Here is a 23,265-nt window from a genome sequence, read left to right as displayed (position 1 = left end):
GCCGTAGGCAGTATCTTCCGCCGTTAAGGAGTGTGGAGTAGCTCACTAAGTGGTACTGTGGCCGTAGTAACTTTTTTTTTTTGTGGGAGCTAGACCCCTCTGTAGCTTCTAGCAGATATAGGTCAACAGATACCTGTCTGTTTACACTTATTAAGTACTTAACAGTCAAAAAAAATTAAGTTATTATTTTAAAATTGCTGTTGCAAACTTTCCCCTAAACTGTGGCATGTGACTGTGACCTTAATGGTTGAGGGGGGGAACGTCACAGCTTCTAGGAAGGAATCTAGCACCACTGGTGTCCAGAAACCAAGTTGGTTACTGGATGCTGAATGTATTACTAAAGTATTAGATGAAGAAAGAATGAGGAGGGGAAAAAAAAAAACCCAGGTAAATATGTCATAGAAACTCAGTGGGCTAACACGGGTAAAGAATTCTAACCCCCACCCTACCAAAATATTAATAGCATCTGGGCAGAGCCAAAAGAGCTTGATAACATGTATTGACTCTGCAGCTCCACATCATTTTTCAGCAGCAGGAGAACTCTGTAGCAGCGTCTCCATGTTAAGGAATGTGGAGTTAGACCTCTGGTAGTAGAAGGGTTGTGCTCAGAAACGTAGAGTGTGCCTGAGGCCTGGTGGCACAGTTATACAAACTACTCATATAATGCAATTTTGTCCCTGCCCACTGAAGGAGGCGTTACACATTTCAAGAAGTGTTTTTATGGCCTTCTCTCCCCAGCGCAAACATAGGTTTCGTGATCCTGTCTTTGTCCTGTTTTTCCATATTCTTTCATATCAATGTGTAGGGTATTCAAAGTCTCAACAGTTATTGTGATCTTGTATAACTAAATATAAAAAGATAAGATTAGAAAACTAAATAGAAAATGGAAGAAAATTGAAACAAAGGTCAGAATGCTATTGTAGGTCACAAATGTTTAAAACAGTCAATTTTTAAAAAGAAAACTTTCCTTAAAAAATTGAAATGGGGAAAATTACTGAGTATTACCTGCTCTTTTTCTTAAGAACAGAACAAGGCAAAGATGAATCACTCATCCTGAAAGGGTCGTCATTTTCATTTTCACATACATTTGGTTCAAGATCAGTAAGAAAATAAAGTGGTTACATATTTCGGCAACTTTTCTGATGGAAGCTGTTCATTGCTGAAGCATTTATGTTTTATGAATCTGCCCTTAAACAATTAGCTCTTGTTTAGCATAAGTGTTTAAACAGAATGCCTTACTAATGCGGCTGATTTTGTAGTTATTGCATTTCCATAGGATTGAACTATCCTTGTTCTAACTTGCATTTTCCCCCCTTAGACATGTGAAATGTTGAGGCTTTCTTCCCTTTCAGAAAATAAGTATTTCAGCCAAGATTTTTTCAGGAGAATTGGTATCTTTGAGGGTGCTCTGTCTGAGATGTCTCAGAGAAGCCTTTTACTCAGCATGTGCTTAGCAGTGTTTTCCTGCTAGGTTACGTTGAAATGGGCTACTGGTCAGGCTGAGAAATTTGGATATAAAATTCACTTTGGTCTGAATTCAGAGTTGGTGTGAGCTTGTGCAATTCCACTGAGGCTGCTGAACAGAATTTGGCTGCGTTAGTCATGGCGATTGTGGCAAAACCAGCTAGGAGCATTGCATGTTTAAAATACTGCTGTAACTACATCAGTAACACTTGGTCAGAAGAATGAGACACCCTTGGTCCTTTTTGGTTTGTTGGTTTTTTTTTTTTTTTTATTTTCGCGTGAGGGTGTTTGGTCCCATCACTGTAATTAAAGCTCACTTTTTTCCCTTTAGTTTGGTGAGCTAGATGGATCAATTTAGTGAAATAATCCCACCAATGGTCCATATTTAGGATGGCAGGCCAGTCTTTTTCTTGAAACAACTTTATACTCAGGAACTTCCAGAAAATCATACCTTTACAACCGGAAGCGTTTCTGCTAGTTCTTGTTGCTGCCAAGCAGTCTGCTTTCATGGCAGCTCTAGCCAAGCGCAGAGGGAGTGGAAAGGTAGGTGCACTATCTTAGCCCGAGCCCTCCAAGTTTGTATAAGGTAAGCTGCAGGGGAATATCCTTTGCAAAGTATCATATGTATTGCTCACTGTCTGCAAAATGGATTCTGTCACTTTCCCAGGTACTTCTCCCCTCACACCTCCAAAAGTGACGGGGCAGCTAATCATATGTGTGATTCCCCCACCTCCCGTCCAAAAAGGAGCTATGCTGTTATGTGTGAGCTGTGCCCCATTAGGTCTAATCACTGTCACGCTGAGTTCCGTGAGAACTTTGCTATTGATTTCAGTTGAAATAAATTCTGACTTGGAAGAAAACCTTAATGAATCTCATTGAGGATTCTTTAAGGATCATCTGTACTTTACTGGTATAATGATATAGGTGATTAGTGTGAGTTTCACTGAGATACAAATGTGGGTGAAAGTATGAGCATGGGTGCAGTAACCTTGGAATAAAGGTACAGTATGCCAGTACAACTTTTTCAGCTATGGCGACTAAAAAAAGCTGTAAAATTCCTTTCACAAGGGTGTGCTTGCATTTCTCTAAGTGTGATTTTTTTACCCTTCGAGGTGTGCTGGTATAATAACTGGTGTAGAAGTGAAGTGCACACACATAAAAAAAAAATCACTTGCTAGGTATAGACTAGTATCCTGGTGCCGTAGCACTTGTTCTGATTGTGTTCTGGCATAGCTGAAACAAGACTATTTTCTAAGGTAGACCATTTCCTAGCATAATGCATAGATTATACTCTGATCATGCTAGGAGTGAAGAAGAATGATCTTGAAGTGAGTTTCTAGTAAAATGTGTCCCAGACACTGAATTAAATTCTTGAAATACGACCTGGGGCATACACAATACTGTATCTAGTACAATTTACTATTTAAGCTCAAATATATTCAGAGGGATGGGTGAAAATGCATTCCAACTCTGCACTTATATTTTAGCAAGCAAATGAATGGTTAGCACTTCCTTCTAGGATTCTGGCAAAGGGTGAAAATTGTGCTGGATGGAACCGGAAAAAAAACACTGGCTGGTGCTGCAGTTTTTACCATTAACTTGCTTCATGATCTCAGGCAGCGTGCTTCCTCTTTCTTTCTCTCTGTTTCTCCATTTACAAACTTAGGATGGTGATGGCTTCTGTCTTTGTAAAGTGTTGTGCAATCTCTGGAAGAAAAACTTGGTACTGAGTAGCAGGGCAGAAGGTTGAGAAGAGTTGTCCAGAGTTTTTAATTTTTCATTATTTTTTTTTTATTACCATTGTTGGCTCTATCATAGGGTAAAATAGGAGTGGCATGAATTGTGGTAGTGTTATAATAGTTAGGGAAAACTCTCCCCTGAGGCTCAGTTTTGTTTAATTTTTGTGAAGGTCTAGAAGAGATGCCTGCTTCTTACTGTAGAGTGGTGGACTTCAGGTTGACTTTCAGCATTTCTTCCTACCGGAGAGTTAAAACAACTCACTTCCTAAACAGGTAGATAAACAAAGTCTGTAAGAGTGTGTACTGCAGAGCACAGGTGGTGTTGTCATTTATGTGTTAAGTATTTTGTTAAACAGCACATTAATAGGCTGTAATAACACTTTGCTCTCCTGTTGTGTACTTTTACAGGCATCAACTAACTACATTTTACAAACATTTCAGAACCAGTGTTACCACCCCTGTTTTGCAGATTGCAGAGTAGACCCAGGGATGTTCAGGTAAGACCAGATGGCTGGTGGCAGAACCAAGTACGGAACTCCTGAACTTCCTGCAAGTTTCTGTGTCACTGTTAAATTTATTACACCAGCTACCTCTTTGTTCCTAAAACATCTGCCTTGTGTATGTGCACATATTACTTCTCCATATTGGTAGGTGAAAAAAATGATAGCGAGTTGTCATCTATCAGTTTCAGGCTTACTGGTTAAGTATTTGTGAACTTAGCAAATCTGTTGGCATCCAAGTTCAATTCAGAATTATTCTTCTACATTTAAGAGTTTGCTGCATGATAGAAACGTAACCTTGTAGGTCAGAGCTTTTGGACTTGATGTTTTGTTCTTCCAACCCAGAGTCTCTTCTTAACTCAGTGCTGTGCGAATATTGCCCTCAGTTCTCCCTACTTCTCTGAAAGTGACTTTTCCAAGGATGCATAAGCATGTTCTGTTTGAGATGTGTGAAGGTGATGGCATTTATGCTGGTTCCAGGCATGAGCCAAAAGTGTCCTACTGTTCAAATGGGCTTCTTAGGCCAGGCTTGGTCTGTACTTAAGTATTTCAGAGTGTTCAGTTCAGCTCTCTAGCCTGAGATTCTTGCTCTAAGGATTGGCACAAATGGTCTGTAAGGAAGTCAGCATTGTGGCAATGTGGGGTTTTGTGGGGCACTTTGTAGTTCAGGTCCCAACTTTAAACTTGCGGTTTCATAGTGGGTGAGTAACGACGAAGCCTAATGACTGTCTTTTAAAGCAGATTAGACTGAGAATCTGTGAATCTCGTGCGTTCTTTTCTTAGGCTAGTACTGTTCAGAGCTGCGGACTTCTGTGCTGACCTGGGGTTGTAAGCATGTTCCACTTTCTCAGTTGGTACAGTCTTGAACATACCAGAACTTGATTTCACAGAAAATACTTAATACCTTGTTCACCTTCTGATTTCAAATCCAGCCATCTGTGCGCTATACTGTGAAATAAAATGATAGAAGGCTAAGGAGATAATCAATAAAAATCTGTAGATCCCAAGGGGAGTTATCCCCCATCCTTGCTCTACAGTTCCGGCCAGTGCTATCAGATTTTCTGACTGCTGACCGTTTTTTAAATGCTGCCAAACTTGCATCTTTTTGACTTTCTCCTGTGTTGGGCTTATCTTAAAGGCAAGGGCCATGTAGGGAGATGGGAAAGAATTACTAGAATAAAAATATTTATCTTCAAGAAAAAAAAAAAACAACTGAAAAACAACTTCTAAAAAAACCAACAAAACAAAAAATGGGGAACTAGCCTGTAGATCTTAAGGAACTGGCCTGAAGAATGCTAGTCCTGCCTGCTATCCAAATAATTGATTTTTATTTCACAAATACAGAAGTTTTTTGTTTGGTTGATTTTTATTTAAGAATTGTGCCTCAGTTGTGGAGAGGACAAATATCTTTATATACTTGGTTATTTTAGGGCCCAGTCCTGCAATGCATGTGTCATAGCAGTCTACCTGAGTTACTGCAGTTGTGGGATTGAAGCCTTACATTGCAGTTAATCTTACAGGGACCTGATCCTGCTCAGAGATGTTTTGTTACAGATCCTTGGGCACGTGCACAGTTCTGGGTAAGCCATTGTGGCTTGGCATCAATGAAACAATTGGTGAAGATGGATCTGATTGTGGATTCCGGTTTATGAAGCAATGAGGTTCCTCTTGGAAATCTGATAAGACTTGTTACATATAGAACTTTGTAAATTCTGTAACTTGAGTGATTTTTAGAGGTGTTTCTTGAGAAATAGGGACAATTACATTCAGAACTTTCCTTTTTTCCTTCTTAAAGTGTAAGGCTAAACAGTTGACAATGAAAGGAAATCAATAAGGGTATAGATAAAATAAAAACATAAGGGGTAAGTGGCCCAATAGTGGGTTTTTTTGGTTTTTGTTTGTTTGGTTTTTTACTATTTCTTCCTCCAGTTAATACATGACTAAAATAATTTATGTAACTGCTTGTAAAGTTTCCTCGACAAAAGCCTGCAAAAGTCAAATACTGGTGTTTTTTTTCAGAAAAAAAAAATATTCTGAGGAAAAAGTAAAACAGATCTTACCCTGACAGCTAAGGAGTAGTGTTTCAGATGGGAACCAGGCTGAAGTGATGCTGTGATGCTTCCTTGACCTGGACCAGATGCTTCTGACTCCTTAGAGAACCTGCGTCTTTAAGCAAAGTTAATGCTGGTTAGTTTTGGCTGCTGGCGTTCAGAATGCTGTGGACAACAGTGCGAACTGAAAATCATCAGGTACTTTTCAGTCTGATGCTGCTTGGGAGTGCTGTTGTTATCAGTTCCAACTAAGTTATGCTCACCAAGAAGAGGACTTCTAGTCAGGGTATGAGAAGTCTCTCTATGCTACCACTGGTTTGCAGCAATCCTGAATAATAAGGTAGTAGCTCAACTCCCTGGTACTGTAGTTGGACTGCTATGGGTATGAAGGCAAGCAGAAAGTTAGCTCAGAGATCTTCTTGCTGCATTGGTAGTACTGAAGAATATAGGAATAGTAGAGAAATAAAATGGAAATAAGAGGATATGGCAGGATATGATTCACTTGCATCAAAGTGGAATTTCTTGTAAGGTTCTAGTATTTCCCTCTTATGCTTTCTGGTGTTATGGAGACCTGCAGTTGCATCTGATTCATTCTGGTGCTAGAGCATGCTGTTTCTTTTTCTCTGTAGCCAAGGACTGAAGGTGGCTCTTAGATACATGTCTGCAGTTACAGTGAGGCTGACTTGACATCATGGTGCTCCAGAGCAGGGAAAAGGCTGAACCAAATAGCTCGTGACAAGGAGATGTCTGTATTCCTAATTCCCAGAGTGAGGTAAGAGTGTGGTGGTAGTGGTACTGGGGCTGTCCTTGCAAGGTGCTGGCTGTGTCTTGGGCAGGTGGGGGTATGTCCTGCAGTTCTGATTCCCTGGTCATCCAGGCGGAGGACTTTCTTCTAGACCTCCCTGCCTCTTTGTCTGGGTTTCCTGTAGTGGAGATTGGGACAGGTAAGGACAAATATCAGGAACATTTTGGTGTCTTCCAGACAGTCAGGACACAGACACAGCTTGGTCTGGGAGGGATTCTCACTACAGGAGCTGAGGTGTGGTCAGAGGTTGTCACAGACCCCTGAACTTTGGCTTATAAGTTAATTGTATGGGTACTGGGACTTCAGGAGTGTATAGGAAGAGATAAGGGGGGGGAGGAACATGATGGCTATCGGAGGCAACCCACTTGTGAAGTTACCAGGGAAGCTTGTGAGATCATAAAACTTTTTATTCAAGAACACAAAATTTCTGTCTCTCCAGTATACTGTGCCAACTTGATTCATTGCCTGACATTTTGTCATTGTTTGACTCTTTAGCAAAAATCCATTATGCTTATGGATGAAAGAGGACATTCCTTCTATATTTCCTTTGGCTGTGGATCTGTAATTATTGTTCTTGAGTTTATTTATAAGCTACTAAGGCCTTTACTAGAGATGATTTGCTTGTGACGTCAGGAAGAGCTGTTCCTGTTTTGAGTCTGTTAACAGTTTTTCCTTTACCAGAAGGAAGTTACAAGGAGTTAAGTTTGCTGCAGTTGGCATCAAGTACACAGCACAATAGATCTCCACCAGGTTCAATAAAGCAGTTGTGGGATGATGAGGGGGAAGTGCTCCCTAACTGTTCTTGCATTTCTGTGCATCTGTAACAAATCACTTAGCTTTAAGAATAGAAAGGAGCAGGTTCATTGAGGCTGTTGATCGGGTTCGTGGAGTCACATCATTTGCACTCCTCTGTGCTTTTTCATTTTTGAGATCTGGAGTAGCAGAGGATTTGCTTAAATGAAAACAGAACCTCATCTCTTCTCTACTGTTTGCAGCTGCTGTTGTCTTTTCCACCTCCGCAAAGTAGATGTGGTGAGTTACCTGTCTGAGGGGCAGTAGACAACATGTAAGACATCAGAATGGAGATCCATGGGTCTTCACCTGCTTGTTACTGTGTTGAAGAAGTTCATCCATTCCAATTGTCTCATTCTTCTTTGGAGAACTTCACTCGTTTGTTAAGTTGGCCATGTATGGTAGGGGTAGAGAGGGATGAGGAGAGGAAAAACATAAAATAGGAAGTCAAACGGCAGTTAAAAAGTAATCACATGGAATCAGATCTTTTGGGAGAATTGGACATGTGCTATCACTATATTAAAAGTTAAGCACATGCATAATTCCTTATAAGACTGAGATTATTATTGGATTTCAAAATTACACCTGGCAGCAAGGATTTTCAGCCTAAATTCATATTATTTCTATGTGGAATCTATTTCAAATATGTGAAACTTACTACTGGTGACAAGTATTTGATCATAGTGTTATTTTAAACTTAGATACATTAGCTTCCAAAACTTAGGATTCTTGACAGATATTTAAATATTTAAAACACCCTCCATAAGATTACTAAATCCAGCAGTTCAACTATATAAACAATGCTAAGAATAATGAACCAGAAAATACTCAAAATGGCATACCCTCTCCATAAATATTTCTCTCTTATTTTAACATTCACCATGGTGAAACACAAGGAAAGTAACTCCTGAAAGCTTGTGTTTTAACTGACTAGCTTGCTGCTGAAACAAGCTTTCAGGGAAATCTGTGGAGTCCCACAAGGTGGCAGGAGCTAACTGTTCTGTACTAGAGCTGTGATCTGAAGGAAAGTAAAGGTAATAAACTGATTTTGGTAGTTGCATTCATTCAAATCACGAGCAAGTTAGACCAAAATTTCAAAAACTCACCTTGTGTAGGCATTTCTTGGACTTGCGAAGAATTTGGGCAAATGAACAAGATTCTATCCTCAAGAGTCTTACTTCAAAACAGAAAGTTCAAGCATTCTTACTTTGTCAACAAAAAAGACTTTTATTTTCACCTAGTGGTAGTAATTTGCTTGTAATGTGCATCATCATTGTGAATGGAGAGCAGGGATAAAGCCATTCAGGAACTTGCTGGCCTGTGAGGTTCACAGTTTAAAAAATTGGCAGTGAGCATCTCGAACTTGCAAACTCACCTTGACATCGTGGGATTGCTGGTCACGAGGTGGGACACAGCAGTCGGGGCTGAGGGACTGTGGAAGTGAAAGAATTTTCTGCTGCTTCAGTGAGGCTGTAGAGGTGTTTTTTATTGGAAACTCTGAATAATCAAAACAACATTAAAAGTATCCAAGTTTGGGGATTATTGGAAATAATCAAAATAGCTCACCCTAACTAGTGAGACTGTGTTGGCTGGGTGTTGGCTAGTATATAGAACATAAGGCTGAAACTTACTCCTTTCCCAGGAATGGGAAAGTGTCCCAGTCTGTCTTTAGGCTGCTGGAGTTCTTGTTTCGCTTTTTCTTGCTTTTGTTTCAGTTACCTGCTGATGGTCAACACTCTCCTGAAACACTCTGTGATCAGGATGTAAAGCACTGCAAAAGAACAAGGGGCTTAATCAAGTATGTCTCATTGAAGGCATGATTCGAGACCTCTGGTTATATGCTCACGCTTGCTTAACCTTGTCCTTTGAGTTCTAAGTCTCTAATTTTTGTAAAATATCTCTGGCCTGTCTTAGAAAAACTCGGTGGACCCCAGGGTTTTAGTTGGTGGAAGTAACACTGAACCGAAGAGTAGTAAGATGAAGTGATTTGCCCTGATTCAGTGGACCACAGAGTGTTGGTTTTGAGACTGTGAATTTCTTGATTTGTGTTAAGAGATTTTATTTTAAATCGGTAAATGTCCATTTTTATTTCTTGAATGAGAAGACAGATCTGTATAGTAGCCAGGCATCTTTGGGAATTTGGACAGCCCTGTTTATGTGAACAGACAATGGAATTCAGTAGGACTAAGGTGAAACTGAGAATAGGGAGCTTTCTTAACCAGTAGACAGGTATTAGGAGTAAAACTAATTCAACTTTTCTATGAAATTTCAGTTTCTCCCATCCCACTTCGTGTCAATTGCTTGCCATTATGGTGTAGAAAAAGGTTCTAAGCATTCGTGATAGAGATATCTGGAATGTATATGAATGCCTGTATATGAAATAGTGTCGTTTCCTTTTCTAGCAATGATGGAAGCAACTGAAGTTAAGAACATTTAGAATCAATTCTGTAGTGGCTTACAGACCTGTTGTACTAACATGCATTGTCCAGTAAAATACCTACATCTTGTCCTATCATCTCTGTCAGTAAAACAAGATGTAGAGATGAATGTTTTCAGCAGCTGCCATAAAGGAGTAGCATATACCATTGTCTTGCCAAAATATGGAAGCTGCAGAAGCATTTCTTTTTATACCCCTATTGCAGGAATGCATGAAACTTAGGAAAGATCTTTGTTGTTAGGGCTGACCTGAATAATTTCAGTGGATGCAGTCAGATGATACTTGTAATTTCAAAGTGAAAATTTTGTGATTTCTAATGGTTACACCTTTCACTTGCCTCTCATTTGAAAAGAATGTTAGTTCTTACATAAACATCCTAAACTAATGATTAGAAAAGTAAATAATTAAGCAAGGATTCAGCATTTGATAAGCAGACTACTGAAATCTGTTCTATACAGTTGAACAGACACATGATTTACACAGTTATGTACCAGTAGGATCAGACTGACTATCAGTTGTGACTATCAACTGTGCTTTATTAAGCAGTCGGTGTTTATTGAAACAAACTTAGCTATATCTGCCATTACTTCTGTTTGAAGCTTTCGGTCATGCAAGTGAGAGAAATGCCTCGTTCCCATTGCAACTCGTAAGCAATGGGTCACTTATGGTGACTTGAAATACTCAAAAAAACCCCACGTACCTGTATGTAGATATGATGAAAGAAATCAGTTTTAAACTTTAAGATGGGAAATCATGTATTACCCAGGTGTCTGTGTTCAACAGCGTTCTTCAAGTGTAGTCCTGTATGCTACAAATGTGTAGACCTTAATGTGGCTTGCAGAGAGTTTGCTACTGCTGCACATCCAGCATATTATAGCAAGGTAAAGTTTCATTCTTAAGTTTCTTTATGCACAAAAATTCAGTGATCATGATAATACCAGGGGTAGAAAGAGTAGTGCAAGCAACTTGGTTTAATTCAATCCCAGAGGCAATTCAGAAAAAGGCTCCAGGGTGTATAGTGACATATGTCTTACTGGGCAGAGTGGTAATGTTCCAGAAAACAGTGGTTGGTCGCTGGGTGGTCATTCTGAGCAGTGATGAATACATGATCGTGAGAGGTTTCTGCTTTGTGATGTACTTAAAATTATTACAGTGAACTGGGATGTCTAGTAAATATTACTGAATAATTTGGCAATTGATGACAATTGCTGTATAACTCCAAATTAATCACAGTATTACTAGAGGAAGTGGAGGTGGGAGGTGAAGAGGACAACGCAGGACATGTGCCTCTCCACTGTAAACCCAGGGTCTTCCCTCCCTATCTGCCAAACCCTGTCTTAAATGTCTCAACTATTCTGTTGATTTTAGTTAATTCAGGGACAATTGCAGTTGTCCCATCAACCAGATCCCCTGCCGAGGTGCTGAGTGCTTTCTCTTCTCCATGACCTCCTTGGGAATGCAGGGCATCGCTGGTCTCTGGTAAATGCCCAGCTCAGCTAAAGAGTCCAGCCAAACAAACAGGCAAATATATACTGCCTGTTTACTAACAAAGCTAAGAGTTTTCTGCATCCCTCCCAAGTCTGATTTGCAATTGGATTTGAGGAATTTTTGAGGTCTAGTAATTTGGCTGTGCAGTATGCAGGGTCTTTTAAAGAAAAATTCAGAAGATTCTTTACTACCAACTTCTAGAAGCACCTTGTTAAAATGTAGCATTTTTAAGCCTAACCTATGGATAAAACCTGGCATAATCTCAAACATTAAGGGTATGTCTACATTGTAGACCACTGTGTTTTGTAGTTAACCTAAGTGTGCTTGCAATAAGGTAGAACAAGTATCAGAAGTGGTTTGGCAGTGGTAGCATGGTGCTTTGTGCATGCTAATTTAACTTGCATCGTGTTAGGGTAAATTAGCTCATGCAGAGCTGGGCTGGGCTGCTGTGGTTAGAGTTCCTTGTACTCTATTAGTTGGTTTGAGTAAGGCTTCTGTGTCTAGGAGCATAGGGCTGCTGAAGCCATCTGGAGTCTTTGGGGACAGTCACTGATAGCTGGTGCCATATGCAACGAGGGCACATCTTGGAAATTCCTTCAAGGTGCAAAGTCTGGTTAGGCTGCAGCAGCAGCTCTTCCTACACTAGCAAGTTGCAAATCCTGTTTATGGATTTCTTTTATAGCACTGGATGTTGAAAGCAGTAGTTTCTCTTGGGAAATTATTATTCAATTAGCTTGGTATTTATTTTGATATTAAGTTTTGTTGCTGAAAGTGAAAACTAGTTGGGGATAAGATCTGCTTATTAGAGGGCTTGTTCTTGGGTTTTATAGGGGCAAACAGAGGAGGATGAGCATATTGCCTTTGGTGCTCAGGGTAGAATTTTTGCCCTGCTCTTCTGCCTTTCCTTAAATAAGCTGTAATTGAAAACTAAAGTTCTTGGGATTGTATGTGAAATACAGAAGTCAGTCAACACTGACTGTCAGTCAACTCTCTGTTAACTGTCAACATCAAGTTACCTGTGTTTATCTAAAGTATCTAGTGTGTGCTATTCGATTTAGTATCTATTTAGTACCCATTGCTTAAATAGATTAAACTGGTCTTTTAGTGACTTAAATGAAGTCAGGTACTAAAATTAAATGAAAATTAAAAGAAACTGTAAATGTGATGGCTGAGTGCTGCAATTATTGGGCTGAGCTTTGTGCTCTTACACCAGCATAATTCTTCAAGGCTGCGTTTAGCATTCTCCGCTGTCCTCCCTCCACTCTCCTATAGAGAAAGTAAAATTAAAAAAAAAAAAGGAATAATAATCAATACAGTATTTAGTGTGCTGAAGATTTAATTGAGTGTCCGTTGTCAGGGAATTATTATGTCTGTGTGGTTCGTACACCGCATTGGTCCACAAGTGATGCAGTTAAGTTCACAACCTACTCCCAAGTCAGAAGATCAAATTATAATAGTGAAATCGCTTTGACAAAAATGTGAATATTGGAGAAGATGCTGAACTTCTCCAGGTTGCTTGTTACAGCAGCCTCTTGCTCCTAGAGGAATGCACTTGCCCTTTCTCAGGTCTCCTCATCATCAAAGCTAGCTTTTGCTCTCCTTCCTTCTCCTGGGCTGTACCGCACAGGGTCCCAAAGAGCAGCAGTGGTGATCAGCTAGGTGAGAGACACAGGTACACAACGGATGACTTCTCTAAAGTTTAACAGCAGCATCTGGAAGTTTTATTGTCTCCTATGGGCCATTGCACCTTTCTGTGGCAGTTCAAAATGCATCGGTAGCAAAAGTAGCAGTGGGTCAGCTCTGCAGCCACAGCATTTTGCTGTGTGAGGTTTTAATGTAAATAGCTGTTATTGTTAACCTGTGTTTAACTTAAGGAGTGCAGGACCGATGCAGGAATAGGAGAATTTGTGATACTGGCAAGCCAGTGTCATACCCTAACTAGAGTGTTTGTTGTTCTTCTGCATAGACCAAGGACGTAACTTGGATCTATAAAGCATTGCATCCTTTGGTAACAAGTGGCCTATCTTAAACCTTTTCTTCCTGTAAATTAAAAACAAAAGCAGCAGCTTATATATTACAGAAAGGCCAATATATTAATGCTCTTACTGTGTTTATTTTTATACAAGCAGGTAGCTAACATGTAGATTGGCATCTGTGTTCCTTGCATTCATGCTGGAGTAGAAGGAAGAGACCCACCCTCTTCTATGGTGTCCCACAGATGTGTGTTAGTCTTGAATGCAAGAAACCTGTATGATATTCCGTGATGAAGAGGTTTGTTGTATTTATATGTGCATCAATCAGTATTTTACATAGTGCTTTGACTTTTGGTAGCTGAACCTAAAATGTAAAAAAACCCCAAAAAACAAACAAAAAACACACACAAAAAAAAAAACCCCAACCAACCAAACAAAAAAACAAACAAACAAGTTTGCGTTTGGGGTTTTTCTTTTGGGGGTGTGTTGCATGTTTGAAGTAAAATGTGAATTTTTAAAGTTGGTAATCTGTTTTGTGTTATTTTATAGTAAAGTGAAGTGTTGCATAATAGAAACTTTTTTTAGCTTTAGAGTCCCACACAAACACTGGGGAGAAAACCACAGACCAGAGAAGAAAAAGCTTCTTTTTTTTTTTTTTTATTGAATGAGAAAAATGACTCATTTAGTTTTAGATAGTATGCTGACAAAATGTAGAGAAACTCTTAGTTAGAGAAGACCATGTGACAGCTACTGATTCACACGTCCGGCTTTGGTGTCAGGTCTTTGGATAAGAGTGGACATCATCATGAGAGATGTTACAGCAAATATTTTGCTCTGGTGTGTGAAACCCAGTAATAAGTGTCGCTTAGGGTTTCACATTTATGGTTTCACATTTATGGGTGTTTTTTTAAAGTGAGTTTGCAATTAGCCAAGGCTAATTAATTGTTTTGCAGAAGCACCTCGATTTCAATTTGTTCACAATCATTCAGAGGAAAGAGTTGTTGGTAAAACAAAGGAACAGGTAAAGATTATGACATCTCATAAATCCACAGAGGCGATGAAAATTTTACTTTATTTGCTGGATTTGCATGCTGGGTAGTGTATTTACACGGCACTTTCTTGCAGGCGTAACCTGCCCCCCCACCGTGTTCCAGGGAGGAGTCCTCTGTCCTTGCTCACAGCTGCGATGGCCTTGGCTGGGGCCAGCTGTCCCCCTAGCAGCTCTGCTTCCCAGGGGTGGCTGTTGCCAAAGCCGTGGTGCGTGCTGTGTACCCTTGCCGTGGCGTGTGATGGTGTACCCCTGCAGCAGGGTGGGCACCCCAGGACAGGGTGGGGTGCCTGGGCCACCTCTGCCAGAGAGTGAGGGTGGAAGGGGGAGGCTGCAGAGGTGGGAGAGCAGCTGTAGGTCAAAACAGCGTAAGAACAGTTAAAGGTCAGGATGGGTTTGCTCTCAAGTAAAACTGAACAAAAAAATTATTTCCCTGCTGCTTTTGCTGCCTTGCTCGCTTTTCCAGAAAGCGTGTTTGTGGAGGAAAATATAACCTGGATATGCCAAGAATGGGATGGCAGCCCACCTGCAGGGACCCGACCTCTCTCCTCTGTGCTTGCTCCCTCTCTCGCTTGATGCTGCCACAGAGACTGATCTCATCTCCTGCCGTGGCTGGCACAGCCGCCAGCTGTCCACAGAAGTGAACAAAACACATTTCTTTAAGTCACTTGTGTGTTTTCTAAATCTTGCCCACTTTGTCGCCCAACTTCTTCCAGTGCCTACAGAAGTTTGTCATGGTTTTGGCCGTTAAATCTAAAAGGAATGGATTGTAGATTACAACCCAAAACAAAGCTAAACTTCAGGATTTTGGCAAATGTGATACCAGTGGGACCAAGATCCAAAAATCTGATTTCTAGTTCTGGTACTAAAGTCTTATATTGCACTTGATCACTATCTTAATAATTAATATTCAAATAAGTGCTAAACTTGGGCTTTCTAATGTGCAAGTTAATACTGTAACCTGAAGAAAATCACAAGTGTATCCTGAATGCAGACCTCAGTCTGCCATAGTGGTTTTCTAGCATTTCATTAAAATAAAATAAATTTGAAAGACTTGTTTTTATATGTGTCAAGATTTGAATTCAATTAAGTACTTGCTGAATAAGATTTGAAGCTGGAGGAATTTTTTTTTTTGAGAAAAGATGACAATATTTGGCCCAAACACTAAAGGATTCTGTAAAAACAATTACACATACTCTAAAGGAAATCATTCAAATAAATAGTTGTGTGTAGTGGCTGTTTCTAATTGGGCTTGGTGTTTTATCACAGTTAGTTTCCCATTTAGGAGGGAGGATAGGAACCATAAAACTTGACACAAATTAGTAGAGTGAAATAGCTTTCTTTGCAACTGCTCTTTGAACCTTTGCATCTTTTTTAAGAATATGCTTACAGAATGTTGTGTAGTACAGTTAGGAAGAAAACTGGTTTTGTTTGTTTTTTTTTTTTTTTAAAAAAAAACAACCCAGAAGTATATGTCTTTCTAATAAATTGTTTCTGATAGAACTAGAAAATAGAGAAGATTATATCAATGTAGTTTTCTTTTTAAAAGTCTGTTTTGCATTTTAGTCTCATGGAGAACAGCTCTCCTTATTCTTAAAGCAAAAACTAGACAAAACCTTCCTAATTTTAAAAGATTTTGATATTGGAAATGTGGTAGGGTTTTTGTGCTACAGATAGTGTGAGACCTTACATTGTGAGAAGTAAACTTCTGCACCTCTAAACTTGCCAGTGTCTTGTTCTGGTAATAAAGCTAAAAAGGAGGCAACAGTGTTAGGATTTTATTCTGCCGCATTGTATGTAGTATCTGAGTGCCTTCCACCTATAGCAGAGAGGGGCTGGGATTTAACTTCTCAGGCTGTCAGTGGGGAAGGGATGAGAAGGCACAGCATGCTATTTGTGATAGGATTTTTGGCTTGGGTATTTTACGCGTTATTTAGGTATGACATTTGTACCTGAAGTTGTTCTGACACTTGTGATGTGTGGGGTTATGTAGTAGGTAATGGGGCAGTGGCTTTTTGGGGATGGAAATCTGCTGTATGCTGTTAATGTGCTACATAGCTGTATGCTATTAATGTACTACAGAGCTCAGGGAGATCTTCTGTGTACATGTGCATATATGAAAATATTTGATACAACGTCTAAGAAGTGCTGAGATGTAGGAATCGTTAAAATGGTGATTCTGCTATTTCTGAATACACTGCTTGTTGATGGTGTTTTCTGGAATGTTTGATGAATTAATTTATCTGTTTAGTGTTAAATTAACTGTGTTGTATTGCAGAGTTATATAAGCATTAGATTGGGAGATTGTATCCATTTTGAGCTGAGTAGTGACTGTTTAGTGATTAATATTGTATTTCTTCATGGGGTTGGAATAAAACATGGAGCTTCAGTGGAGACGGTAATTTATTGATACTGCTGCAAACTCTGTATGTATATGTGAGCACAATTCTCTTGTGAATTTTACAGGATGCTAGATTACAATAATAGACTGATACTGCAAATGTGGTTGATTGGAGAATTGTTTGGATGTCTTCAAAACTTAATCTGGAAGTGACTATCAGTGGACTATTTTAAATGTACTCTGAAAATGTTTGTTTCCGTGATTGTTTGGTGTTATATTTCCTTGCTGGTTAGCAGGAGAAAGCTTTCAGCTGTGCAAGATTCATCAGTATTACTTTTTCCCTTTGTATCTTCTTTCACCAGGTCTTCCCCATCTTGGTCACTTTCTAAGTAATTTTAATGTTTCTAAAGTACCAGAGTAACAAGCCAGGAGAAGTCATCCTGTCACGTCAGTTCAGGAGAAGATAGATGTACTGATGCAGTGAGTAAATTTGTGATCAAACTGTCTCTGGGTTGGCTTGTTTTAAATAAATACAGAGATAATTTGGTGCCTAATCTCCACCTGCCTTTAATGTAGGGAATGAGAGGTCAGAAATTGTCACACACGAATGAATTTTGACAACTGTAGTTTAAGCAATACAAAAATTTCAAGTTAATGTTAAAAATGTACAGAATAACTATTTGATTGGAAGTGTGTGGACTGCTAAGTCTATGTGAATGAGTTTAAAGTACAGGAGTGTGTACGCTTGCTACTTCCAACTTCATGCCTTCTTTCTGAGGTAGGTTTTTATGTTGTTTAGTAGCTAAAGGACGATTATATGGTAGATGATCCCTTTTCATGACCATTTTCAGGCTTTCAAAAAACTTGTATCCTCCCTGTGAGAAAAAAGCTGACGCAATTTAAAGTAGTGGGTTTTCAACCTTTTTTTATTATTATTACCTTAAAACCACTAAAAAAGTGTCCTGTAGATGATACGGATGCCTGAAAAATGAATGTAAGCCTACCAACAATGGACTAATCTTCTTAGTTACTTTTGCAGACCCGTAGGAAATAACGGCTGCAGTGTAAAAACTGCTGATCTAATGCTGTATCTATACTGAAGTCAGAGACCTCTGGACAGGATAATAACACTAGCCAGCAAAGATAATGACAGAAGTCTAGCTGCTTGGTAGTGTTTAGCACAAACTGTTTCACTTTGAGAAGAACGGCTGCCTAATAATGACTTTCACAGTCCTGCCACTGAAATCCTACAAATGGTAAACTTTGATTTTTAAAATGTACTTGTTAGTTTGACCTCAGTCAAGGAAACTTGGGAGGGGCAAAGAAGCAGAGAATAATTATTTGAAGTACAAGCAGATGCTACTTTTAATTTTTCTAGGAAGTTTCTTGCGTAGAAAGGCAGAGTTAAAGAAGTGGAGATTTTTGTACTGAAAACAATGCAATACTTTAGCCAGTGTCTCTCCAACATCTTAAGGATGAAGTGCTTTCAACAGTAAGGGACTGAAGTGGGTCAACAGAGGAAGGTCTTTCAGAACCTTTTCAGAATAAAAAAAAAGTTTGCAAAATTAATAATAGCAAGTTACTTAAAAAGATGTATGAGAGTGTTTTAGTTTGTTACTAAGTCAAGATAGACTGAAGGTAAAGATGCGCATTGCTAAAGATGTGCTTTAAGTGATTTGTTAGTCAACTTTGTAAATTGGTTAATGATTTTTATTTACTAACTAAGAATACTACTTTTTTTTTTTTAAAAAAGTGCTTTTGGTGTCTTCTAGGTTGCTGGAATAAATTGTCTTTGACTGTCATGTCAAGAGTGCCAGAAATTGCTCTTCTGTGTTTAATGAAATACTCTCACAGGTGTACATAAGTACTTGAACTGAAGAAGTAGAGAGGAGGAAGGAGGCTGGTACACTGTAGCAACAGCATACCTGGCCAGTGTTTGTGAGAACTGAGAAGTGCCCTTTCAAAACAGAATATCAATTTGAATAGCAGGGAAAAAAACAGTACTCAAGTCTGTAGGATCTCTCTTCTGTAAAGCAGGTAGGCTCTGAAATACGCAGAATAATCCCTGGGACAGGAGGTGGGTTTATGGGCTCTTTTGTCACTGGTGTGGTGGACTCCCAGAGCTGTGAGTGATGCTGTACAGGTGTTTGTTTTGATTTGAAGAGGAGCCCAGGCATTTATGTGACAGTAATTGTACCAGAAAAGGGTTGGGAATATCTTTACCCTTTCTCCTAAATTGAGCTCTTAACCTGTATTTTAACCTTGCCTGCTGTTGGTCCGCGCACCACTGCCATCACAATATCCTATGCAGTTTTTGTGAATTCTTGGTTTTAACGTTCACTAAATCTGTTCATCTGAGTGTATAAATTACATTCCCACTTCTAGTATAGTTCAGGCTTTAAACTATGTGTTTTCTTAGTAAGGAAGCAGCTGTGTGTCACTTCAGTGCTAATAGTTTCCCTGAAAAGAAGGCTCTTCTGAGAGTGAAACTAGTGTCCTAGCGTGTGAATGAAATGGGATAAAGCTGCCAAACTACATGGACACTGGTGCAGAATTGACATTGAGATTAGGATGGATAGGGTCTGGCATGTTTTTGTGGTATGCTGGCTGGCCTAGCCTGCGTGCTGAGACTTAGGCTGCCTTTAGTCTCCTTGTGGCTCTGCTGATGTTGCTACAGCACCTGAAGATACTGCTGCAGTAAGGCTTTGCATCCATTCTGTCAGAGCTGAGAACTCTCATCAGTAGCTGTAGGTGGGGGTGTATGTCTGCATCAGCGACCTTCATCTTACAGCCCGAGGGGTTAATGTAACTGCAGTCACCGGAGGTAGGCTGTGAACTGGGAGGGCTGAGGACCAAGGCACGGGTCCTGTCTGTCCACTCTTGGAAGTGAAGGCCATCGGGCTTTGCAGAGAGGTAGGGAGAGAGGTGTGGTTGTGTCTCTGGCTCAGTCTGGATTCAACTGCAGACTGAGTATAGGACATACTTTGAAACAGTGTCAAAAAGTGAACAAGGCACAGTGAATTTCAAAGGAGTCATTACATGCTTTGTTAAAAGTTGCTGGGTTTCATAAGCCTCTGGACAGGATCTTCCAAATGCGAGTTAAAAACATACTAACAGGTTCCCCTATTGAGCAGAGAAGAGAAGATTTATGAAAGAAGTGTGAAGATCAAATTGGTTGGCCACCTTGCTTCTGTTTTCCCTTCTCCTGTCAGTACCAGTGTAGAGGGCACCAGACAGGATTTAAAAAAAAATAATGTAAGAACTTGACTTAAACCAATGTACTGTCTTGTTTTGTTTTGGTCCGGTGTCCCCTCTGCACCCCCCAGTGCAGAATTCCTGCAAATCTTCCCATGCAAAGCTGATGAGGCAAAACATTCAGACCTGAAAGAGAGAGACAGACAGGTGTCTAAATAGGAATACTCTCTGTGGTTATCTCGCTGGTCTTACTTGGAAAGATCATAAATGCAGAGGGATTGTCTGCTTTTAGCTGAGAGGAATAGGTCAGATCCTGGCTGTGTGAGCGTTAGGAAGATCCACTGTTGTGCTGCCTTCCATTATGGGTTTTAATTCTTCTTTTGAAACAACGGCTGATGGCTCCTGTTGGTAGTTGGTCCACCTTGCCTGGTATCTTTTTGGCTTTAACTTGACGCTTTGTTTTCCAAGCTTACATTTACTTGGAATGTTATGTATCGCTCTGTTTTTTTACGTGGGGTTTTGTAAATGCCATCCTAAAGATATGAACAAACCTCACTCCTAAGGTGCCATCCCCTGGGAAGGGGGGCCTTGGCGGGGTGAGCGTATGCTTTAGGGAGAGAAGGTTGATGCAGGGCAGGAGATGCTCTTAAGAGGTAACCCCAGCTTGGTGTCGCTTTGAATTTTAGCCTGAAAAGCCTTGCGGTTCTTGAAGGTGTTTTCCTGAAGAATCCCTCCTTTCCCCCCCCCGCCCCGTTTTTATATGGCTTCATCAAAAGTAGTTAGTTAGGTGCAAAATATGTCAGTTCCATCTTTCAGAAGAGCCCACCACCTCTCGTTTTCAATGCGCAGCAGGCGTTGCCTCCAGCTGCGGGGGCGGGAGGGTCGCCTCGGTCCCGCGGGACGTGTCCTTTCGCACCGGCTCACGCGTGAAAGCCCCCGCCGGGGGCAGCCCTCGCCCGGGCTGGGGCCAACGGGAAAGCATCCGAGGCCACTCGGGGGAGGGCGCGCGGGCGGGCGACCGGCTGCGCAGAGCTGGCTACCTGGTGGGGGGAGGGAAAAAGCGGGGGGGGTGGGGGGGGGGGCGGGCGGCCATGTGTGTGCGTGGGGAAGGGGGTGTTGTTGGCGTCCGTGTTAGCCGTGGGACCGACCTGTGGGTAAGGCGGGGGTGTGCGTCCACGGGGCCAAAGCCCAGCCGTGAGTGGCGAGTGGCCGCTCGGCTTTCGCTCGCCCCGCTCCGCTCCGCTCCGCCCCGTCCGTGCGCCCCGCGCTGCTGAGATCAGCTTCCTGCTTCCAGCCTTCCTCCCGGCCCCGCCGCTCCTCCCCTGGAAAGAGTTATTTTCATCGCTCTGGAGTTAATTTTTACGGGTGGCTGCAGGCTCTGCGACTTGACGGGCCAGCACGCCGAGCTGGAGAAGCGGTATCATGGTGATTTTTGTTCTGTTGCGGCGAGGCGGAGCTGTGGGCAGAATGGTAGGCTGCTGCGCCGAAAACATTTCTGTGCCAGCTCTGTGACCGTGGAAGGCGAAGGAGGTGAGTGCCGGTTTTACGTCGCGTAGGTCCAGCGAGTTGTTAGAGGCGGAAACCAAGAATCTCAACCTGCCCCAGCTCAATAACAAGAAACGAGCAATTATGTTGTTATGCTCTCTGATTAGATGCTTTTGCTCCTACTAATACTGTAATGGAGTACACTCAGGAAATGATGGATTTCGCTGTAGCAAAAGAACTGTAGTCAATGGAAGTTTATAGCATGTAAATATGTCTTTCTTTCATTGAAAAGAAAGACATTGTGCCGTATATATACACGGCACAAATATAGCTGTAAAGGACAGACAATAAAGGTAAGATTCACTCCAGCCAACTTCCGATAGAAAAATCACTCAATAGGTAGCTTCAGAACTTCTAGATGGATTGAATAGTGCCAGAAAGAGACTTTAGTAATGTGTGACTTAGTAATAGCTATGGATCTAGAATAACGTGAAATTACATGATTTTATAATGTGCGGAAATACAGCAAAAACAAAAAGGAAAAAACAAAATTTTTCTTACGGTTGCTGAGTATCCTTCAGGATGGAAGCCAGGTTGTTTGAGAGAAAGCAGATTATTTGGAAGAATATCTCAGTTGCAACAAACAGGCAACTTGTATAGAAACATGTCTTCTTACATTGTTGCAATTTTTTTAAATTTAAATTTTTTGAAGGTTATTTTTCTTTATGGAGTGAAGAATGTAAATAGTACAGGTTCATTAACCATCTTTCAGCTTTTTAAACAGGCGAGCATCGTTTTCTGTATACCTTCTAATGGAGCTCTAAAATCATTAATCTGTAACTGCTGGCAAGTTGATACTTACTTTGTGCTGTAGTATCCTTCTGCTGCTGCCTTCTCATTACTGCCCATTAACAGTCAGATTAATGGGACAAGTTTGTTCATTTTGACTGTGGTGCCCTGAGTGATTTTTTGCAGAGGATTCTTCATAAGAAGCAACTCAAAGTGTAGCAGTGATGGGCCAGCCAGGCGTTAGATGCTGCTGTTGCAGCTACAGGGCACTGCTGCAGGTCTGAGCTGCTCCCTGGATGACAAGGTACAGTAGGTAGAAGTCAGGGATCTTGTTCAGGATCATGGGAGATGTGATGTGTCCCAAGCTCTGAGTCCTGACCAGAACTGTTTGTGCTCTCGATCCAGACCAGAGTGCACTTTGAGTAGCTGTTTTCTGTGATGCTGGTTGAATTTATTGGTTCTGCTATAAAATGAAACAAATTTAGTCTTTGGTTAGTCATGGGAGCGGGGGATACCTCTTTTACAGTGAAGTTCCTCAGTAGCTGTGCTGAAAGCAGTTCTGGGGAAACTTCGATTTCAAAGTTTGATGCATTTTGATGGAACATGAGAGGGGTATGGTAAATTAGAAACTAGGGTTTGATTTGTGGTAACATTTTTGGGTGTGACTGACTATCCTTTTCTTCCCTGGTGGAAATTAGCACCGCTTCTATCAGTTGCAAGGCAAGTAGGAGCATATTTTCTTAAGAGTGTGTTGTGTTACTGGGCCACACTTACCACTTGTAATTGAACAGCTTTGTAGATAAATGTGTAAGGTCAAAAGAAAAACAACAGACCACTTTATTGCCCAGTCTGTGGCCCGTCTGTGGTAGTGGTGGAAGAGCATTGTATAGGAAGTAATAATAAAACTTCCAGTCATGTATGGCCCTGCATCTTTTGTATTTGGTTTCAGGTGCCGGGTCTACTACACTGCGTGGTTTTGCCTTCATACAGTCTGTAAATTCATTGCAGCTAAATCTGCTTCTTGCTGTAGTCTTCTGCTGAAGAAGCTAATCCTGTGTTATGTCATTACTCTGAGGGATAAAACTGTGGTTAAAGACATTTTATGTACTGTTTGTATCGGTATGTTAGAAAGATGATGCATGCCCATTTGCCTTAGTG

At 40.8% G+C, this 23,265-nt stretch overlaps 1 protein-coding gene across 23 annotated transcripts in view; it reads left to right on the top strand.

The window, feature by feature from the left end:
• The window catches only part of BBX (BBX high mobility group box domain containing), a 166,645-nt gene that overhangs the window by 14,663 nt on the left and 128,717 nt on the right, over positions 1 to 23,265 (top strand). For 2 of the 23 annotated variants that reach the window (XM_063349568.1, XM_063349515.1), the window contains exon 3: positions 3,612 to 3,700. The exons of 16 other annotated variants lie outside the window; for them this stretch is intronic. The gene's annotated coding sequence lies outside the window, so the exon portion shown is untranslated. Of the gene's footprint in view, positions 1 to 3,611; positions 3,701 to 17,000; positions 17,119 to 21,097; positions 21,364 to 23,265 lie in introns of those variants that run through there. 5 more of the 23 variants (XM_063349579.1, XM_063349526.1, XM_063349530.1 and 2 more) reach the window with 4 other exon arrangements.

The sequence above is a fragment of the Chroicocephalus ridibundus genome, chromosome 1 (assembly GCF_963924245.1).
Source record: "Chroicocephalus ridibundus chromosome 1, bChrRid1.1, whole genome shotgun sequence".
In the NCBI taxonomy this organism is placed as follows: domain Eukaryota; kingdom Metazoa; phylum Chordata; class Aves; order Charadriiformes; family Laridae; genus Chroicocephalus; species Chroicocephalus ridibundus.
The sequence above is the reverse complement of the archived record's forward strand: the minus strand, read 5'-3'. Positions and strand labels throughout refer to the sequence as shown.